This window comes from Oncorhynchus nerka, linkage group LG27 (assembly GCF_034236695.1).
Source record: "Oncorhynchus nerka isolate Pitt River linkage group LG27, Oner_Uvic_2.0, whole genome shotgun sequence".
NCBI classification, from domain to species: Eukaryota; Metazoa; Chordata; class Actinopteri; order Salmoniformes; family Salmonidae; genus Oncorhynchus; species Oncorhynchus nerka.
Genome location: NC_088422.1, coordinates 90,719,374 through 90,737,722, shown reverse-complemented (window position 1 = coordinate 90,737,722; position 18,349 = coordinate 90,719,374). Strand labels below are relative to the sequence as shown.

The following is an 18,349-nucleotide window of genomic DNA, read 5'->3' as shown; positions in this document are numbered from 1 at the left end:
CACTACACTTGTGCAAGTGACATTAAACTTCAAACGTGAGAGAGACAGAGAGAGAGACAGATAGACAGGGGAGAGAAACATGAGACCTGCAGTACCACATGCCTATGACTCCTGAAGGTTCCTATGACCTTCACATTGGTATCAGTCCCGCTTCATTCAGGGAAATAATATTCTACACAGTCCCACTGCACCTGAAAACACACACATACACAAACACAAGCACACTCATCAGAAGGTACTCAGACCCAGTGGAGTCTGTGTGGAGACAAACACTCTGTCTGTTACACAGGGATCACATTGCTGCTCCATTCATCTCCAGGCCATATTAGAAACGCATGTTGCTTTTTAGTACCAAATTCATTTCCAGACATTGAAAGTGGTAATTTCTCATGGATGTGCATTTACATAAAAATGCTCCCTCTCACACACACACACACACACACACACACACACACACACACACACACACACACACACACACACACACACACACACACACACACACACACACACACACACACACACCCGCTGCCACTGTGTCTCAGTAGTCTCTCTTATCATAACCAAGAGGTCCTCCTGATCCAAAGCCACATGGAGTGGCGGTATTACAGGCTTATTGGGAAGGAGAATGATTCTGGCAAGAAGAGCGGTGACTGTTTAATCCACAGACAGACGGTTATTGTGTTGTATAGATGTGTCCATATCATCACTGAAAAGAAATAGTGAGCTTTTCAAACCCAGGGGCTGAACGGCTGTATTGAACCTAAACCTGGTAGCAATGTGTTTTGGGGGAAAATATTGCTCCTTTTGCTGACAGTTTGGAATGACATGGTTCTGCATTAAATAAAGACAACACTCAACATCACACAGCTGAATATCATATCCTATGATCATGCTGTCAATCAAAACAGAGGAGGAGAGAGGAGAGTTCTGTTGTTAGACTTCTCCAGGTAACTTGGTAACCAGTGGTGACTGAACAGGGCCCTTGGTTTCTCACCTGGGGTCACTCAGTTTGCTGTCTTATCTGGTTTTCATCTTGGTGCAGTCCCTAGGATGTGACATCACGACCCCATACCTTCAGGGACATATTCTGTCAGCCTAATTTCTAAATGAATCCTCATCGCTCCTCACAGTTAACCTACATGAGGATCCCTGTATGGTCCTTCCTTATTCATGGAGATCTGCTTCTCTTGGTAACATGCTGTTATTTTAGCTGCTATATCCTCAGATGTGTGAGGTGGGCGTTTTGCCCAGTCTTTAAGGTGTTTTGCCTTAGTCCCTGAGTACAGGTTTTGGCCAAGTACATTTTTTCGCACACAAACAACGACTACATCTCCTCTGCCCAGACCCGCGTCCTCTATCTTAACACACATCCCCTAACGTAGCAGGCGTAAGAGAAACACCTGGAACTAGATCCCCTATATTCTGGTATGTTCAACCAATCCAGTAAATGTGGAGGAGGAGTTATGTCTCCCTGCGGTCACCTTGTTAACGTCCAAAAGCAGAAGTCAAGTCACAGGCTCTCTTTTTTCATTTCCCCTGAAAACCAGAACATCCAGTTGTTGAGGACTCAGCAGAGGCTACACCACACATGAAAGACAGCGAGAGAGAGAGAGAGAGAGAGAGAGAGAGAGAGAGAGAGAGAGAGAGAGAGAGAGAGAGAGAGAGAGAGAGAGAGAGAGAGCGAGGGAGAGAGAGGGAGAGAGAGACAGAGACAGAGACAAAGACAGAGAGAGAGATAGATACATACAGAGAAAGAGAGAGTAGGTGTGAGTCCTACTGACCTGAGCCTGGGCAGTGGTGTCATTCAGAGCTCTACTCAGAGCCTGGGTCAGCCCTCTACGCAGGTTCTGTCTCTGGATGCTGTCCAGGCGGTTCCTTCTCACATGGATGGTCAGAACTGTAGAGACAAAAATATGAGAGGGTGAGAGAGAGGGGGTGGGAGAGAGAGAGAGAGAGAGAGAGAGAGAGGGGTGGGAGAGAGGGAGAGAGAGAGAGAGAGAGAGAGAGAGAGAGAGAGAGAGAGAGAGAGAGGAGAGAGAGAGAGAGAGAGGGGGGGAGGGAGAGAGAGAGAGAGAGAGAGAGAGGGGGTGGGAGAGAGGAGAGAGAGAGAGAGAGAGAGAGAGAGAGAGAGAGAGAGAGGGGGAGGCAGGGAAGAGAAGAGAGAGGGAAGGCATATTCTATTTGAAAATAGAACTATATATAGTCAACTATATATCTGTGTATTTACAACCATAACCCCAACTACGACCAACAATGTAACAACCTGTTGAGAAAAGGTTCATGGCATTCTTTTTCTGTGTCTCTTACTTGTTTTAACCCAGATCTTCTCTGTGACGTTGCACTGCCGGGGTGGAGCCTCCGTGGTGGTGGTGAAGGGGAACGGGGTGGTCGTCCCTCTGGGTTTGGTCTTTGGGATTGGAGGGGACAGTGTTCTCCTGGAGGCTGGAGCAGTGGTGGTGGTGGTTCTGCGTGTTGTTGTCGTGGTTGGGCTCTCTGTGATTGGCTGTGTTGTGGTTGAAGCTATGGTTGTGGTGGTCACGGTCGTGAGCTGGAGGATGCAGTCGTTGTGTCCTCTCGAGGGGTCAAAGGTGACACCTGTGATGTTGTGAGTGCAGGCCTGTCGCCTAAGGTGAGGTTCCCGGTTTGGGATAATCTGGTCTCGTTGTCTTTGGGGAAATTAACCCCTGTCTCTCTGGATGTTCCCACAGTTAACTCCTCCATCGCTGTCTCTGTAACAAGAACAGAAGTCACACTCACTTCCTCTGAGAGATGGGAGGGGAATGATGATGTCACACTGGATGCCAGGGCAATTAATGATGATGTAACACCACGAGACATGAGTGCGGAGGAAGATGACATACCAGTGGACAAGTGGACAGTGGATGATGATGTCACGCTGGATGCCAGGGAGCTGGGTGATGAAGTCACACCATGGGACATGAGGGCAGAGGATGATGATGTAAGAGCAGGTGACAAAAGGGCAGAGGGTGATGACGTCATACCAGTGGAGGGGAAGACACTTGATGGGGATGGTGACATCACACTCAACCCAGAAGTGGATGATGATGTTGAATCAGAACGTTCCATGGAGAGGGAGGACAGACTGGGAGCTGTGGTGGGACTGGACACACTGTTGATGTGAGATTGGTGTGACACGACGGATGATGACGATGTCATTGATAACAAGGCGGAAGATGATGAAGACACTGGTGATGAAGATATCACTGCTGCTGATGATGATGAAGATGGTGGTGATAGTGAAGATGGTGATAATGATGATGGTGATGACGATGGTGAGGATGATAATGATGATGATGATGAGGGTGATGATGACAAGTCTACTTGTACGTTCATTGTTGAGTTAGTATGTCCCGTATCCATAATGACATGTTCATGGGGTGCAGGGGTATTCAGAACTGTTGCGTCAGAAATAGTGACAGACTCCGACGTGCTAACACTTACATTCCTCTCAGACGCTGTATACTTGTTCTGATGGGCAGATGAGAGGTAGATGACGGCTGAAATAGTCACAGAGTTATCAGTTGTGGTAGAGACTGGCATGGACACTGATAATGGTGATGTTACCCCCTCTAACAGGGGAGTGTTGTTCTCTGGCATGGACACTGATAATGGTGATGTTACCCCCTCTAACAGGGGAGTGTTGTTCTCTGGCATGGACACTGATAATGGTGATGTTACCCCCTCTAACAGGGGAGTGTTGTTCTCTGGCATGGACACTGATAATGCTGATGTTACCCCCTCTAACAGGGGAGTGTTGTTCTCTGGCATGGACACTGATAATGCTGATGTTACCCCCTCTAACAGGGGAGTGTTGTTCTCTGGCATGGACACTGATAATGCTGATGTTACCGCGTCTAACAGGGGAGTGTTGTTCTCTGGCATGGACACTGATAATGCTGATGTTACCCCGTCTAACAGCGGAGTGTTGTTCTCTGGCATGGACACTGATAATGCTGGTGTGACTCCCTCTAACAGGGGAGTGTTGTTCTCTGGCATGGACTCTGATAATGCTGATGTTACTCCCTCTAACAGGGGAGTGTTGTTCTCTGGCTTGGACACTGATAATGCTGATGTTACCCCCTCTAACAGCGGAGTGTTGTTCTCTGGTATGGACACTGATAATGCTGATGTTACCCCGTCTAACAGCGGAGTGTTGTTCTCTGGCATGGACTCTGATAATGCTGGTGTGACTCCCTCTAACAGGGGAGTGTTGTTCTCTGGCTTGGACACTGATAATGCTGATGTTACCCCCTCTAACAGGGGAGTGTTGTTCTCTGGCATGGACACTGATAATTCTGATGTTACTCCCTCTAACAGGGGAGTGTTGTTCTCTGGTATGGACACTGATAATGCTGATGTTACCCCCTCTAACATGGGAGTGTTGTTCTCTGGCATGGACTCCGATAATGCTGATGTTACCCCCTCTAACATGGGAGTGTTGTTCTCTGGCATGGGCACTGATAATGCTGTGGTTACTGCGTCTAACAGGGGAGTGTTGTTCTCTGGCATGGACTCCGATAATGCTGATGTTACCCCCTCTAACAGGGGAGTGTTGTTCTCTGGCATGGACACTGATAATGCTGGTGTGACTCCCTCTAACAGGGGAGTGTTGTTCTCTGGCTTGGACACTGATAATGCTGATGTTACCCCCTCTAACAGCGGAGTGTTGTTCTCTGGTATGGACACTGATAATGCTGATGTTACCCCCTCTAACATGGGAGTGTTGTTCTCTGGCATGGACTCCGATAATGCTGATGTTACCCCCTCTAACATGGGAGTGTTGTTCTCTGGCATGGGCACTGATAATGCTGATGTTACCGCGTCTAACAGGGGAGTGTTGTTCTCTGGCATGGACTCCGATAATGCTGATGTTACCCCCTCTAACAGGGGAGTGTTGTTCTCTGGTATGGACACTGATAATGCTGATGTTACCCCGTCTAACAGGGGAGTGTTGTTCTCTGGCATGGACTCCGATAATGCTGATGTTACCCCCTCTAACAGGGGAGTGTTGTTCTCTGGCATGGACTCTGATAATGCTGATGTTACCCCGTCTAACAGCGGAGTGTTGTTCTCTGGCATGGACTCTGATAATGCTGATGTTACCCCGTCTAACAGGGGAGTGTTGTTCTCTGGCATGGACTCCGATAATGCTGATGTTACCCCCTCTAACAGGGGAGTGTTGTTCTCTGGCATGGACTCTGATAATGCTGATGTTACCCCCTCTAACAGGGGAGTGTTGTTCTCTGGCATGGACTCTGATAATGCTGATGTTACCCCCTCTAACAGGGGAGTGTTGTTCTCTGGCATGGACACTGATAATGCTGATGTTACCCCCTCTAAGAGGGGAGTGTTGTTCTCTGGCATGGACACTGATAATGCTGATGTTACCCCCTCTAACAGGGGAGTGTTGTTCTCTGGCATGGACTCTGATAATGCTGATGTTACCCCCTCTAACAGGGGAGTGTTGTTCTCCGTGGTTCTCTTCTGTGTAGTGGAGGATATAGAAGCCACCAGATTGGCTGGCGTCAAACTCCAGGGCTTGGGTAATGGTGTCACTTTAGAATATGTGACAGATGTGTGTCCAACAAAGGTATCCTCTCTCCCATTTGACATCAGTGTAGCTGCACCAGGGGAGAATGCTCTATCAGGTGAGTGAGAGGAGACAGATGGTAGAGAAAGATACCTACTACGTCCATTGAGTCCCAGGGTTTTAGTGGAAAGTCCCCCAGTATCAGAGAATATGGTATTAAAATATGTAGACCATGTTGTTGAGGACACGCCCATTTTCCTTTCTGTATCAGAATGAGAACTATGCTCATTTATTATTGGTGTCTGTGACGGAGTAGGGTTTTCCCTCATGACGGTGGGACTTTCTGACATTGTAGAGAGAACATATTTTCCCCTTATTGTGCTTTTTGTTCTGTGGGAGACAAGTTTAAGAGGAGTCGGAACAGCCTCTGCAGTGTTAACATATGCAGGGATATCAGTGGGGCGTGGATAAGGAGAACCTTCAGAGTCAGTCCCTCTGGAAATCAACGAGTCCTCTGTAACATAAGAGGAGGGTGTTGGAGAACTCATTAATGGGGGTGTTCCCTTATAAACATGAACACTTAGGTCTGTGATGTAAGTGGAGGAATCCTCAACTATAGCAGAAAGGGGCCAAACTGAGCCAGTCTCTGGGTTCTCAGCAGGCGTGTGTGTAATATCAGCAGAAGCATCAAGTGGTGTCAGATGTGCAGGTGAACTGGAGTGGACCTGGGCTGTGGAGTGGACCTGGGCTGTGGAGTGGACCTGGGCTGTGGAGTGGACCTGGGCTGTGGAGTGGACCTGGGCTGTGGAGTGAACCTGGGATGTGGAGTGGACCTGGGCTGTGGAGTGTGTTTGAAAAGTGTGATCTGTCTCGCCTGTCGCAGTAGGATCGGGTGAGCCGACAAACAGTGAGGTCCATGTTGAGGACATGTCTCTCTCTGCTGTATCAGGGGACGTTTCAGATAACATTTCAGTTGACATTTCAGAGGAATTTACAGGGGACATTTCAGGTGACTTATCTAGGGACATTTCAGGGGTCATATCAGGGGAACCTACCTCAGACCCTGTGCTAACAGAAATATACAATGGCCTTGTTTGAAACTGGGTCTTTGACGGTGAGGTAGCGCGAGGCGTCGCTAACAGCACTACAGGTCTGTGTGTAGATGTGGTTCCTCTAGAGCCAGACTGGGTCGGTGCATCATCAGTTCTGTGGAGACTAGAGACACTTGGGTTAAAGTAAGGGTGCTTGGTGGTCAGGATGATGGAGAGGGTGAATTGGGAATCCTGGGGTACTGTTGAGGGACTAGCATGCAGGGTGGGAGAGGTTAACGCCCGTGTCAGGTGCTGAGCTAAAGTTGATGGATCAGTGACAGGAAGTGACATCAGGCCCGTGTCAGAATTCAAAGAAGGAGTCAGCGAGGTTAGAGGGGTCAATCCTGCGTCTCCAAGGGTTATGCTACTAGCAGACATGGGCGAGTCACTCAGTGTTCCAGATACAGAGCTGAGAGTGGAGTCACTCAGTGTTCCAGATACAGAGCTGAGAGTGGAGTCATTCAGTGTTCCAGATACAGAACTGAGAGTGGAGTCACTCAGTGTTCCAGATACAGAACTGAGAGTGGAGTCATTCAGTGTTCCAGATACAGAACTGAGAGTGGAGTCACTCAGTGTTCCAGATACAGAACTGAGAGTGGAGTCACTCAGTGTTCCAGATACAGAACTGAGAGTGGAGTCACTCAGTGTTCCAGATACAGAACTGAGAGTGGAGTCACTCCGTGTTCCAGATACAGAGCTGAGAGTGGAGTCACTCAGTGTTCCAGATACAGAACTGAGAGTGGAGTCACTCAATGTTCCAGATACAGAACTGAGAGTGGAGTCATTCAGTGTTCCAGATACAGAACTGAGAGTGGAGTCACTCAGTGTTCCAGATACAGACCTGAGAGTGGAGTCACTCAGTGTTCCAGATACAGAACTGATAGTGGGGTCACTCAGTGTTCCAGATACAGAACTGAGAGTGGAGTCACTCAGTGTTCCAGATACAGAGCTGAGAATGGAGTCACTGAGGGGGTGACTTCTTGTCTGAGCAGTTGAATCCAAGCTGACTTCCCCTCCTGCTCTTCCTCCCTCATCATTATTCCTATTGGGGTCAGGAGCGCTTGGGCTGGTGTGCCCTGTGGCTGATACTAAATCACTGGGATATGTTGAGCTCTGAGTAGATGCTGTGCTCCAGTAAGAGCCTGTTAACTTAGCCACTGTGGTGTCTGAGCGGGGTGAGCCGGTATCTGACAAGGTTGGTAAGGTGTTAGATGAGATAGGGAAATATGTTGTCGATATTCTGGTCGTCACAGCTGGCGACACACTTGAATCTACAGCATGAGAAGGCACTGAGGTAACTGCTACAGGCCAGGAGCTTCTTATAAAAGCCGTCTGACTACCTGTCCATGTCTTATCTCTTTTCGCCCTGTTTGGTGTTGCACTGATATATTCCCTGTGATGAGACTAGGAACTAAATATCCTTGTGGGGGAGTAGGTGGAGGTGACAGCAATGCTGAGCGGACAGTTTGTAATACGCCCTGTTGGCTTTGATTAGCTTGACTGTCCTGGACACCAGAGGAGAGAAGTAAAGAGCTTGTCTCTCTGGTGTTAGTGAAAACAGTCCTGGTCCGGCGGCTGTCTGATGATCTGATGGTTCTGGCTGAAATGTTGAAAGGGATGTTTCCAGAGGTAACACTAGTAGAGGTTTGGTTTGGTTCTGTCTTTGCTGGTTTCCATGTTGTCAAAGGGCTGGCGTCTATTTTGTTTGACGATGTTGTCCTTTGTGTCCCATACAAGCCATGGGATTGAAGCGATGCTGGAGCTGCAGACTCCTGAGTCCTGACTTGTGATTTGGTGCCACTGGTCTCTGTGGTCACTCCTCTAGTCAGTGATTGGTGAGTGGAGTCAGAGAGGGGAAGTGGTAAGCTCTTTGTGACTGTAAATATATCTACATCTAAACTAATGCTGGATTGGATTGGAGGATTCAATGATGTTTTATTCAGAGGAAACACAGATGACACTGATGAGGCAGTTTGTGTCACACTGACAGGGTTAGACGGGCTTGAGATGTCATAGGATAAAGCAAAGGCTGCTGTTATTAACCATTCAGATGAGGATGCTGGTGATAGTGATGATGCTGGTGATAGTGATGATGATGGTGATAGTGATGATATTGCTGATGATGATGATGGTGATGATGATGATGTTGCTGCTGCTGCTGATGGTGGTGATGATGCTGATGGTGATGACACTGCTAATGATGATGGTGATAGTGATGATGCTGGTGATGATGATGATGGTGGTGATGATGATGATATTGCTGCTGCTGATGGTGGTGATGATGCTGATGGTGATGACATTGCTAATGATGATGGCGATGACATTGCTAATGATGATAATGGTGGTGATGATGATAGTGATAACATTGCTGCTGATGATGGTGATGATAATATTGTTGATGATGAGAACAATGTATGTGCTGATGATGACACTGCCCTCCAATCCCCAGTCATGAAGGACGCCACTGATGACACTGACATTGATGACGCCTTGGTCTGGAGAAGCATGCTGGGAGTCAAACCTGAGCTGTCAGACAGGTCTCTGCTCGGCTCCACAGAAGAAGAAGAAGAGAAGGGAGCAACCGAAGGCCACAGGCTGGTTTGGTTGTTGTCCTTGGTGATGGTTGGCGAGGCCTTGGATCGGACCAAGCTCAGTGGGTGTTTATCCGCCAGCAGGGTCAGTATGGAGGAGAAGGCAGGCTGCTCTCTCAGGCCCACCCCTCTGACACAGCCCTGCCATCTGGTTGGACGACTGATAAAGGCTCCTCATCCACCAACAGCAAGCCGGCCAATGGGTGAATGGGATGGGCGGTGGCTGTTGTGTCATTGGGTACATCAGAAGAACCAGAGGCGTCGTAGTTCGTCTCATCTGGAATAGAGCGAAAAGGGAAGCAAGGGGTCAATGCTGGCTACTTAAACCATGGAGGGGTCAATGCTGGCTACTTAAACCATGGAGGGGTCAATGCTGGCTACTTAAACCATGGAGGGGTCAATGCTGGCTACTTAAAACATGGAGCATTTTAAAGTTGCACAAAGTTTCAGAGTGAGAGTGTGTCATTTTATTTCCATTTAGAGCAAAACCATTCAAACACTTTTTCCATTTTGCCTGGGATTCAGAAATGAGTTATTTGAAGAGAGAGAATAGCAATCAGAATCCTTACACTGCAGGAGCCATTGAGAATCTACAACCCCTTTCATCCCCTGAATAGAAATGTTGATGCTTCCTCACCTCATTTAGAAAGCATTGAAGACTAACAGTGTCAGACACATCAGTCTTAAAGCACATTCATTCACGCTGTAACAGTTGAATTACCTAGTGTGTATACTAGATTGAAGCTAACGTGACCAAAGGGCTGAAATTGTATGAAATGTCCTCTGAATCATGTACATGCATTAAAAACATCTCGATGTCTATTATAAAAATAATCTTATTAAACCTGTATTTTTTTTATATATATTTTTTTTACCTCAAATCGTTTTAAAGTACTAATGTCACAGAGAGACATCTGGTTCAGGTGTCACAAACAAGCTGGCAGTGATAACAGCTCTAAGATGGCCGTCTGGCTGTGAGGCTGGCACTAGTCCCCCCCTCCTCTCCATTCTCAGCACATCCCCAAACTTCCTCTACACATCTGTCTGGGGGGGTTCTTTTATAGATTTACAAGCCTGTCACATCACCTGCTGCTGCTGTATGTTTCACCTGGCAAGGTGGGTGCATCCAGCTAATGCACACACACACACACACACACACACACACGCACGCACACACACACACACACACTTTTTAATACTCAAATTTTGAAAATCAGTGTTAAGATCATCATGTCTCCCACAGACAAGTATCCTATCTACTAAAACTGCCTTGTACCACACGTTTAAACTGACACAGACCATTTGAGTTGTTTTAACACCAGGTAGTTTTACTCAATACCCACACACAGATCAGGACTGTTTTACAATACACACACACACACACCCACACAGATCAGGACTGTTTTACAATACACACACACACACACACAGATCAGGACTGTTTTACAATACACACACACACAGATCAGGACTGTTTTACAATACCCACACACACACAGATCAGGACTGATTTACAATACCCCCCCCCCAGGACACACACACACACACAGATCAGGACTGTTTTACAATACCCCTGTTTTACAATACACACACACACACTGATCAGGACTGTTTTACAATACCCACACACACACAGATCAGGACTGTTTTACAATACACACACACCCACACAGATCAGGACTGTTTTACAATACCCACACACACAGATCAGGACTGATTTACAATACCCCCCCCCCCACACACACACACACAGATCAGGACTGTTTTACAATACCCCACACACACACACACACTGATCAGGACTGTTTTACAATACCCCCCCCACACACACACAGACACACACAGATCAGGACTGTTTTACAATACCCCCACACACACACACAGATCAGGACTGTTTTACAATACACACACCCACACAGATCAGGACTGTTTTACAATACCCCCCCCCCCACACACACACACAGATCAGGATTGTTTTACAATACCCACACAGACAGAGATCAGGACTGTTTTACAATACACACACAGATCAGGCCTGTTTTACAATACCCACACACAGAGAGAGATCTGGACTGTTTTACAATACCCCCCCCACACACACACACACACACACAGAGAGGGACTGTTTTACAATACCCACACACACAGATCAGGACTGTTTTACAATACCCACACACACAGAGAGATCTGGACTGTTTACAATACACACACCCACACACACACAGAGGGACTGTTTTACAATACCCACACACACAGATCAGGACTGTTTTACAATACACACACACACACACAGAGAGAGAGGGACTGTTTTACAATACTCACACACACACAGAGAGAGAGGGACTGTTTTACAATACCCACACACACACAGAGAGATCTGGACTGTTTTACAATACCCACACACACAGAGAGAGATCTGGACTGTTTTACAATACCCACACACACACAGAGAGATCTGGACTGTTTTACAATATCCACACGCACAGAGAGATCTGGACTATTTTACAATACCCACACACACACAGAGAGATCTGGACTGTTTTACAATATCCACACACACACAGAGAGATCTGGACTGTTTTACAATATCCACACACACACAGAGAGATCTGGACTGTTTTACAATATCCACACACACACAGAGAGATCTGGACTGTTTTACAATATCCACACACACACAGAGAGATCTGGACTGTTTTACAATATCCACACACACACAGAGAGATCTGGACTGTTTTACAATACCCACACACACACAGAGAGATCTGGACTATTTTACAATACCCACACACACACACAGAGATCTGGACTGTTTTTGAATATTTTATTTTTGCATTTTCCAATTAAGAACATTCAAAACAAAAGTGAAAAGATATTAGACAACGATAGGACAAAGTGACAGTAACAGACGAGCGTAACAAAATAATAATAATTATTATTATATATACAAACATACAATAAGAAAAAAATAATAACGAGACATTGGATCACCTGCCGTAGGCTACATATTATACATTACGTGGGAAACATTATGTGAGGATTATATATAGATTCAATCAATGAGATGTGGGGGAGATTCTCCATATAGTCAATAAAAGGTTGCCAAAATCTGTAAAATGTCTTTAACTTATTCCTCAAGCCGTAAGTGATTTTCTCCAAAGGGATACAACTATTAACTTCCGAAAGCCACATTGCAACTGGCAGGAGGAATCCAATTTCCATTTCAAGGCAATACATTTCTTGGCAATCGCTAGCAATATTTCTGTTAGCTTTATAGTATGGCTTTGTCTAAGATTGGTGTTAGTAAAGTTACCCAGTAGACATACCTCTGGGTCTAAAGGGAATGCAACCCCGTGAATTGAGGATATTGTATCTCAAACCCCCTGCCAGAAACCGTGTAGTTTTGAACACTGCCAAGTGGAATGGAGGAATGTTCCTTCATCTGAGCCACATCTAAAACATAGGGAGGAGATATCAGGTTGAACTTGTGCAGTCTAGATGGGGTGATATAGAGCTGATGGAGGAAATTAAACTGGATCAGTCTGTATCTGGAGTTCAATGTGGATGTAACACCATCCCTGCATAGGTCACTCCATAGATCCTCATCAAGATCAATACCAGATCTTTCTCCCATCTAAGTCGGGGTTTATCTAGCCCAGGCAGTGTTAGTCCTGACATAAGAGCATCATATACACGGAAATGGTCTTGAACAGTGGTTGGTCTGCGTGGCAGAGTTGTTCAATAGGTGACATCTTAGGTAGGTTCCATTGTCCCTGAGAGTCACCCTAATAAAGTTTCGTAGTTGTAGGTAGCTAAAGAAGTCCCTGTTAGGCAAGTGGTATTTCTGTTTGAGCTGATCAAAAGATATAAGAACTCCCTCCTCGTAACAATGTTCCAGAAGAGTGATCCCCTTATCAGACCATGGTCTAAAGTTACTATTCTGGAAAAACATAGGGGTCAATCTATTGTTCCATAAAGGGGTTTTAGGGAAAGGAATCCTCTCGTCCGAACAGCTCATGCAGTTTGCACCATGCCAGGACAGAATGTATGATTAAAGGGTTGTCTGTGATGGTTTTTATAGATTTTCTATCCCATTTGTAAAAACAATTCTGCCCCGGTGTCATCATTTACCTCAAGCTTTTCAATGTTCAACCATGAGGGAGAGGGACCATTGTCAAACCTCTGAGCCAGAAACCTAGACTGTGCAGCCCAGTAGTACATTCTAAAATTGGGGAGGTTTAAGCCCCTTGACTGTAATCAAGGGTCAGTTTATCCAGGCCAACCCTAGGGGTTTTGCCGTGCCAGATAAACCGTCTGGTCAGCTTGTCGAGAGAGGAAAAAATGCTGTGGAACAGGGATAGGGAGAGATTGGAAATCAGATATAGAAATCTGGGCAGGACATTCATTTTAATGACATTGATTCTACCCAGTAGAGTGAGAGGTAAGTCCATCCATTTACAAAGGTCAACCTCCACCTTTTGCAACAAACTGGCCAGATTGAGTTTATAGAGGTTGTTCAGATTACCATCCACCATTATGCCCAAATATATGAAGCCCATAGGCGACCATCTAAAAGGAAACTTGTGCTTGATGGTATGATGGTCAAAGACAGACAACGGTAAGATTTCGCTTTTATCAAAATTGACTTTATATCCAGAGAAAAAACTATAACACTGTAGTAGGATCTGCAAGTGAGAGAGGGAGTGTTCTGGGTTGTTAGAAATAAGATAAGGTCGTCCGCAAAGAGTGATAATTTATGGGTATGGGGGCCCACCTCAAAGCCATGTATGTCAGGGCACGTTCTAATAGCCTCAGCCTCAGCCGATGGCGAGGCAAAGAGGTGGGGGCTAATTGGGCAACCTTGTCTGTTCCCCTATAAAGAGGGAAAGAGGAGGAAGTAATCCCATTGGTAGCAATCCTAGCTTTAGGAGATTTGTAGAGTGATTTTATCAAATTTACAAACACGGTACCTAAACCGAACTTTTCCAAGATGCGAGAGGTATGGCCATTCAACCCTATCAAAGGCCTTTTCAGCATCGAGGAGACTCGACACTAGGTATTTTGTTTTTGTTAGCAAGGTGAATTATATCAAAGAACCTTCTGGAGATTATTGGAGGACAATCTATTAATTATGAAGCCAGTCTGATCTGGGTTGACCAACAGGGGAAGACATGACTCCAGTCTCTTAGATAGCATCTTGGTGACCAGTTTACAAACTAGATCTGGACTGTTTACAATACCCACACACAGAGAGAGGGTCTGTTTTACAATACCCCCTCACACAGAGAGAGGGACTGTTTTTACAATACCTACACACAGAGAGAGATCTGGACTGTTTTACAATACCCCCCACACACACAGAGAGGGACTGTTTTACAATACCCACACACACAGAGAGAGGGACTGTTTACAATACCCCACACACAGAGAGAGGGACTGTTTACAATACCCACACACACACAGAGATCTGACTGTTTTACAATACCCACACACAGAGAGATCTGGACTGTTTTACAATACCCCACACACACAGAGAGGGACTGTTTACAATACCACACACACAGAGAGATCTGGACTGTTTTACAATACCCACACACACACAGAGATGGACTGTTTTACAATACCCACACAGACAGAGAGAGAGGACTGTTTTTACAATACCCACACACACAGAGAGATCTGGACTGTTTTACAATACCCACACACAGAGAGATATGGACTGTTTTACAATACCCACACACAGAGAGGGACTGTTTTTACAATACCACACACACACACACATAGAGGGACTGTTTTACAATACCCACACACAGATCAGGACTGTTTTACAATACCCACACACACAGATCAGGACTGTTTTTACAATACCCACACACAGAGAGGGATTCTTTACATACCCAGCAGAGGCTTTGGCTTTACAATTTCACACACTGACCCCTCGGGCATAACATTTCTCATAAACTCTGCATCGAACAAAAGTCATCTAAAACAATTTTTTCCCAGACATTTTCCCACCGTTAAATTACAATTGTAACGGGATATCATAAACATGCATAAGCTCAGTGAAATGCCAATATCGACAGCCACTTGTTTTCAATGCATTCTGAAATGTCACCGATACCCTCAGACAATTCATATTACATGTCCATATAAGTGGGTTCCAAGACAGACCATCTTAATAACTGAGAGGGAGGTTGATAAACAGTTTAAAACCTTTATTCATTACACATAATAAACCCCTTCACACTTCATTCATTTGAGCCTGCACTTAACATGTTTTGATGTTATTTGAGAGAGTAAGTGCTAGTTTAAGTCACTCTATAAATAAATGTGACAAAACAGATAGATATCAGGCTAAAGGCCCAATAAATGTTTTGCCACTATGAGAGAACCCAGGATCTACTGCCTGTCACCATTCCAACATGAGAGAAATCTTCCTTTCCTGACCCCCCTCTGGTCTGCTGGATGGGGGCTGGTCTGGAGCGGAGGTGTGGGGTCCACCTGCAGTTTGTCACCTGCTCTGAGACAGCTGAGCATATGGGACACAGCCACAGAAGAGAGGAAAGGAGAGGACAGAGAGGGTAGAGTAGAGAGGTATAATGGAATAAAGAGAAAAGCATATGGCACATAGTTGATGGCAAATTGGAAAAGGTCATTTAAACTGTTGTTCTGTCTTCCTGAGGACAATCACTGTCCCTCTAATTGTCTGAAGCTGCTGTAGTTCAGTTGGTGCCTGTTAGCACAGCTCTTTGTCCCCACACTGCTGACACAGAGACAGGCTGCATCCAACAGTTCTAAAGTTACTGTATCATGGACCGTAGTACCGTATCTAGAGTCTAACAGACTGTAGAGAGGTCTGTATCATGGACTATAGTACCGTATCTAGAGTCTAACAGACTGTAGAGAGGTCTGTATCATGGACTATAGTACCGTATCTAGAGTCTAACAGACTGTAGAGAGGTCTGTATCATGGACTATAGTACCGTATCTAGAGTCTAACAGACTGTAGAGAGGTCTGTATCATGGACCATAGTACCGTATCTAGAGTCTAACAGACTGTAGAGAGGTCTGTATCATGGACTATAGTACCGTATCTAGAGTCTAACAGACTGTAGAGAGGTCTGTATCATGGACCATAGTACCGTATCTAGAGTCTAACAGACTGTAGAGAGGTCTGTATCATGGACTATAGTACCGTATCTAGAGTCTAACAGACTGTAGAGAGGTCTGTATCATGGACTATAGTACCGTATCTAGAGTCTAATAGACTATCTAGAGTCTAACAGACTGTAGAGAGGTCTTTATCATGGACTATAGTACCGTATGTAGAGTCTAACAGACTGTAGAGAGGTCTGTATCATGGACTATAGTACCGTATCTAGAGTCTAACAGACTGTAGAGAGGTCTGTATCATGGACTATAGTACCGTATCTAGAGTCTAACAGACTGTAGAGAGGTCTGTATCATGGACTATAGTACCGTATCTAGAGTCTAACAGACTGTAGAGAGGTCTGTATCATGGACTATAGTACCGTATCTAGAGTCTAACAGACTGTATCATGGACTATAGTACGTATCTAGAGTCTAACAGACTGTATAGAGGTGGGTGGGCAGTTCAACATCTGGCAAATGGAGGTTAACGAAACAAAACAACCCCTTTCTTTGGACGTGTGGCCTAATGAACTATTCACCATTCCCAACTCCTACATTGGTCCATATTCTTATGACGGAGATATCAATATCAACAATATCAACAATTGAATGCTACAGTGCAGTCACGACACACTAACTTCCGGCGCAGACAGAGATGCCGCCTCGCTTCTCGTTCCTAGAAACTATGCAGTTTTTTGTTTTTTTACGTGTTATTTCTTACATTAGTACCCCAGGTCATCTTAGGGTTCATTACATACAGTCGAGAAGAACTACTGAATATAAGATCAGCGTCAACTCACCATCAGTACGACTCAAGAATATGTTTTCTGCGACGCCGATCCTGTGTTCTGCCTACAAACAGGGACAACGGAATGGACGCATGCAGCCACCCAAGAAAACGACTCCGAAAAAGAGGGAAACGAGGCGGTCTTCTGGTCAGACTCGAAAAGGGCACATCGCGGCACCACTCCCCAGCATTCTTCTTTCCAATGTCCAGTCTCTGACAACAAGGCTGACGAAATCCGAGCAAGGGTGGCATTCCAGAGGGACATCAGACACTGCAACGTTCTCTGCTTCACAGAAACATGGCTCACTGGAGAGACGCTATCCGATGCGGCAGCCAACGGGTTTCTCCACGCATCGCGCCGACAGAAACAAACATCTTCTGGCAAGAAGAGTGGCGGGGGCGATGCCCCAGGACATCACCCAGACATGGTGTGATGAAGGGAAACATACAGGAACTCAAATCCTCTGTTCACCTTGATTTAGAATTTCTACAATCAAATGTAGACCGCGATTATCTTCTCAAGAGAATTCTTCGACATAATCACAGCCGTATATATCCCCCCCAAGCAGACAATGATGGCCTGAATCAACTTTATTTAACTCTTTGCAAAATTGAAACCATTTATCCGAGGCTGCATTTATTGTAGCTGGGGATTTTAACAAAGCTAATCTGGAAAACAAGACCCCTAAATTTTATCACATATCGATTGCGCAAACCAGGTAAAACCTCGGATCATTGTTACTCTAACTTCCGCGACGCATATAAGGCCCTGCCCCGCCCTTTCTGAAAATCTGACCACGACTCCATTTTGTTGATCCCTGCCTACAGGCAGAAACTTAAACAAGAGGCTCCCACGCTGAGGTCTGTCCAACGCTGGTCAGACCTGCTGACTCCACACTCCAAGACTGCTTCCATCACGTGACTGGGACAAGTTTCAGATGTGTCAGATAAAAATATTGACGATCTGCTGATTCGTTGCGAGTTCATTAGAACGCAGGCCAAGATGTTTCCCTGATAGCAACGATACAAAAACATTCCTAACCAGAAAACCGTGATTGATGGCAGCATTCGCGTGAAACTGAAAGCGCAAACTACTGCTTTTAATCAGGCAAGGACCGGAAACATGACAGAATATAAACAATGCAGCTATTCCCTCCGCTAGGCTATTAAACAA

At 45.7% G+C, this 18,349-nt stretch overlaps 1 pseudogene; it reads right to left on the bottom strand.

The window, feature by feature from the left end:
- LOC135565130 (UPF0606 protein KIAA1549L-like) overlaps positions 1 to 2,841 on the bottom strand; it is a 38,050-nt pseudogene extending 35,209 nt beyond the window's left edge.
- Between the last annotated feature and the right edge of the window lie 15,508 nt (positions 2,842 to 18,349).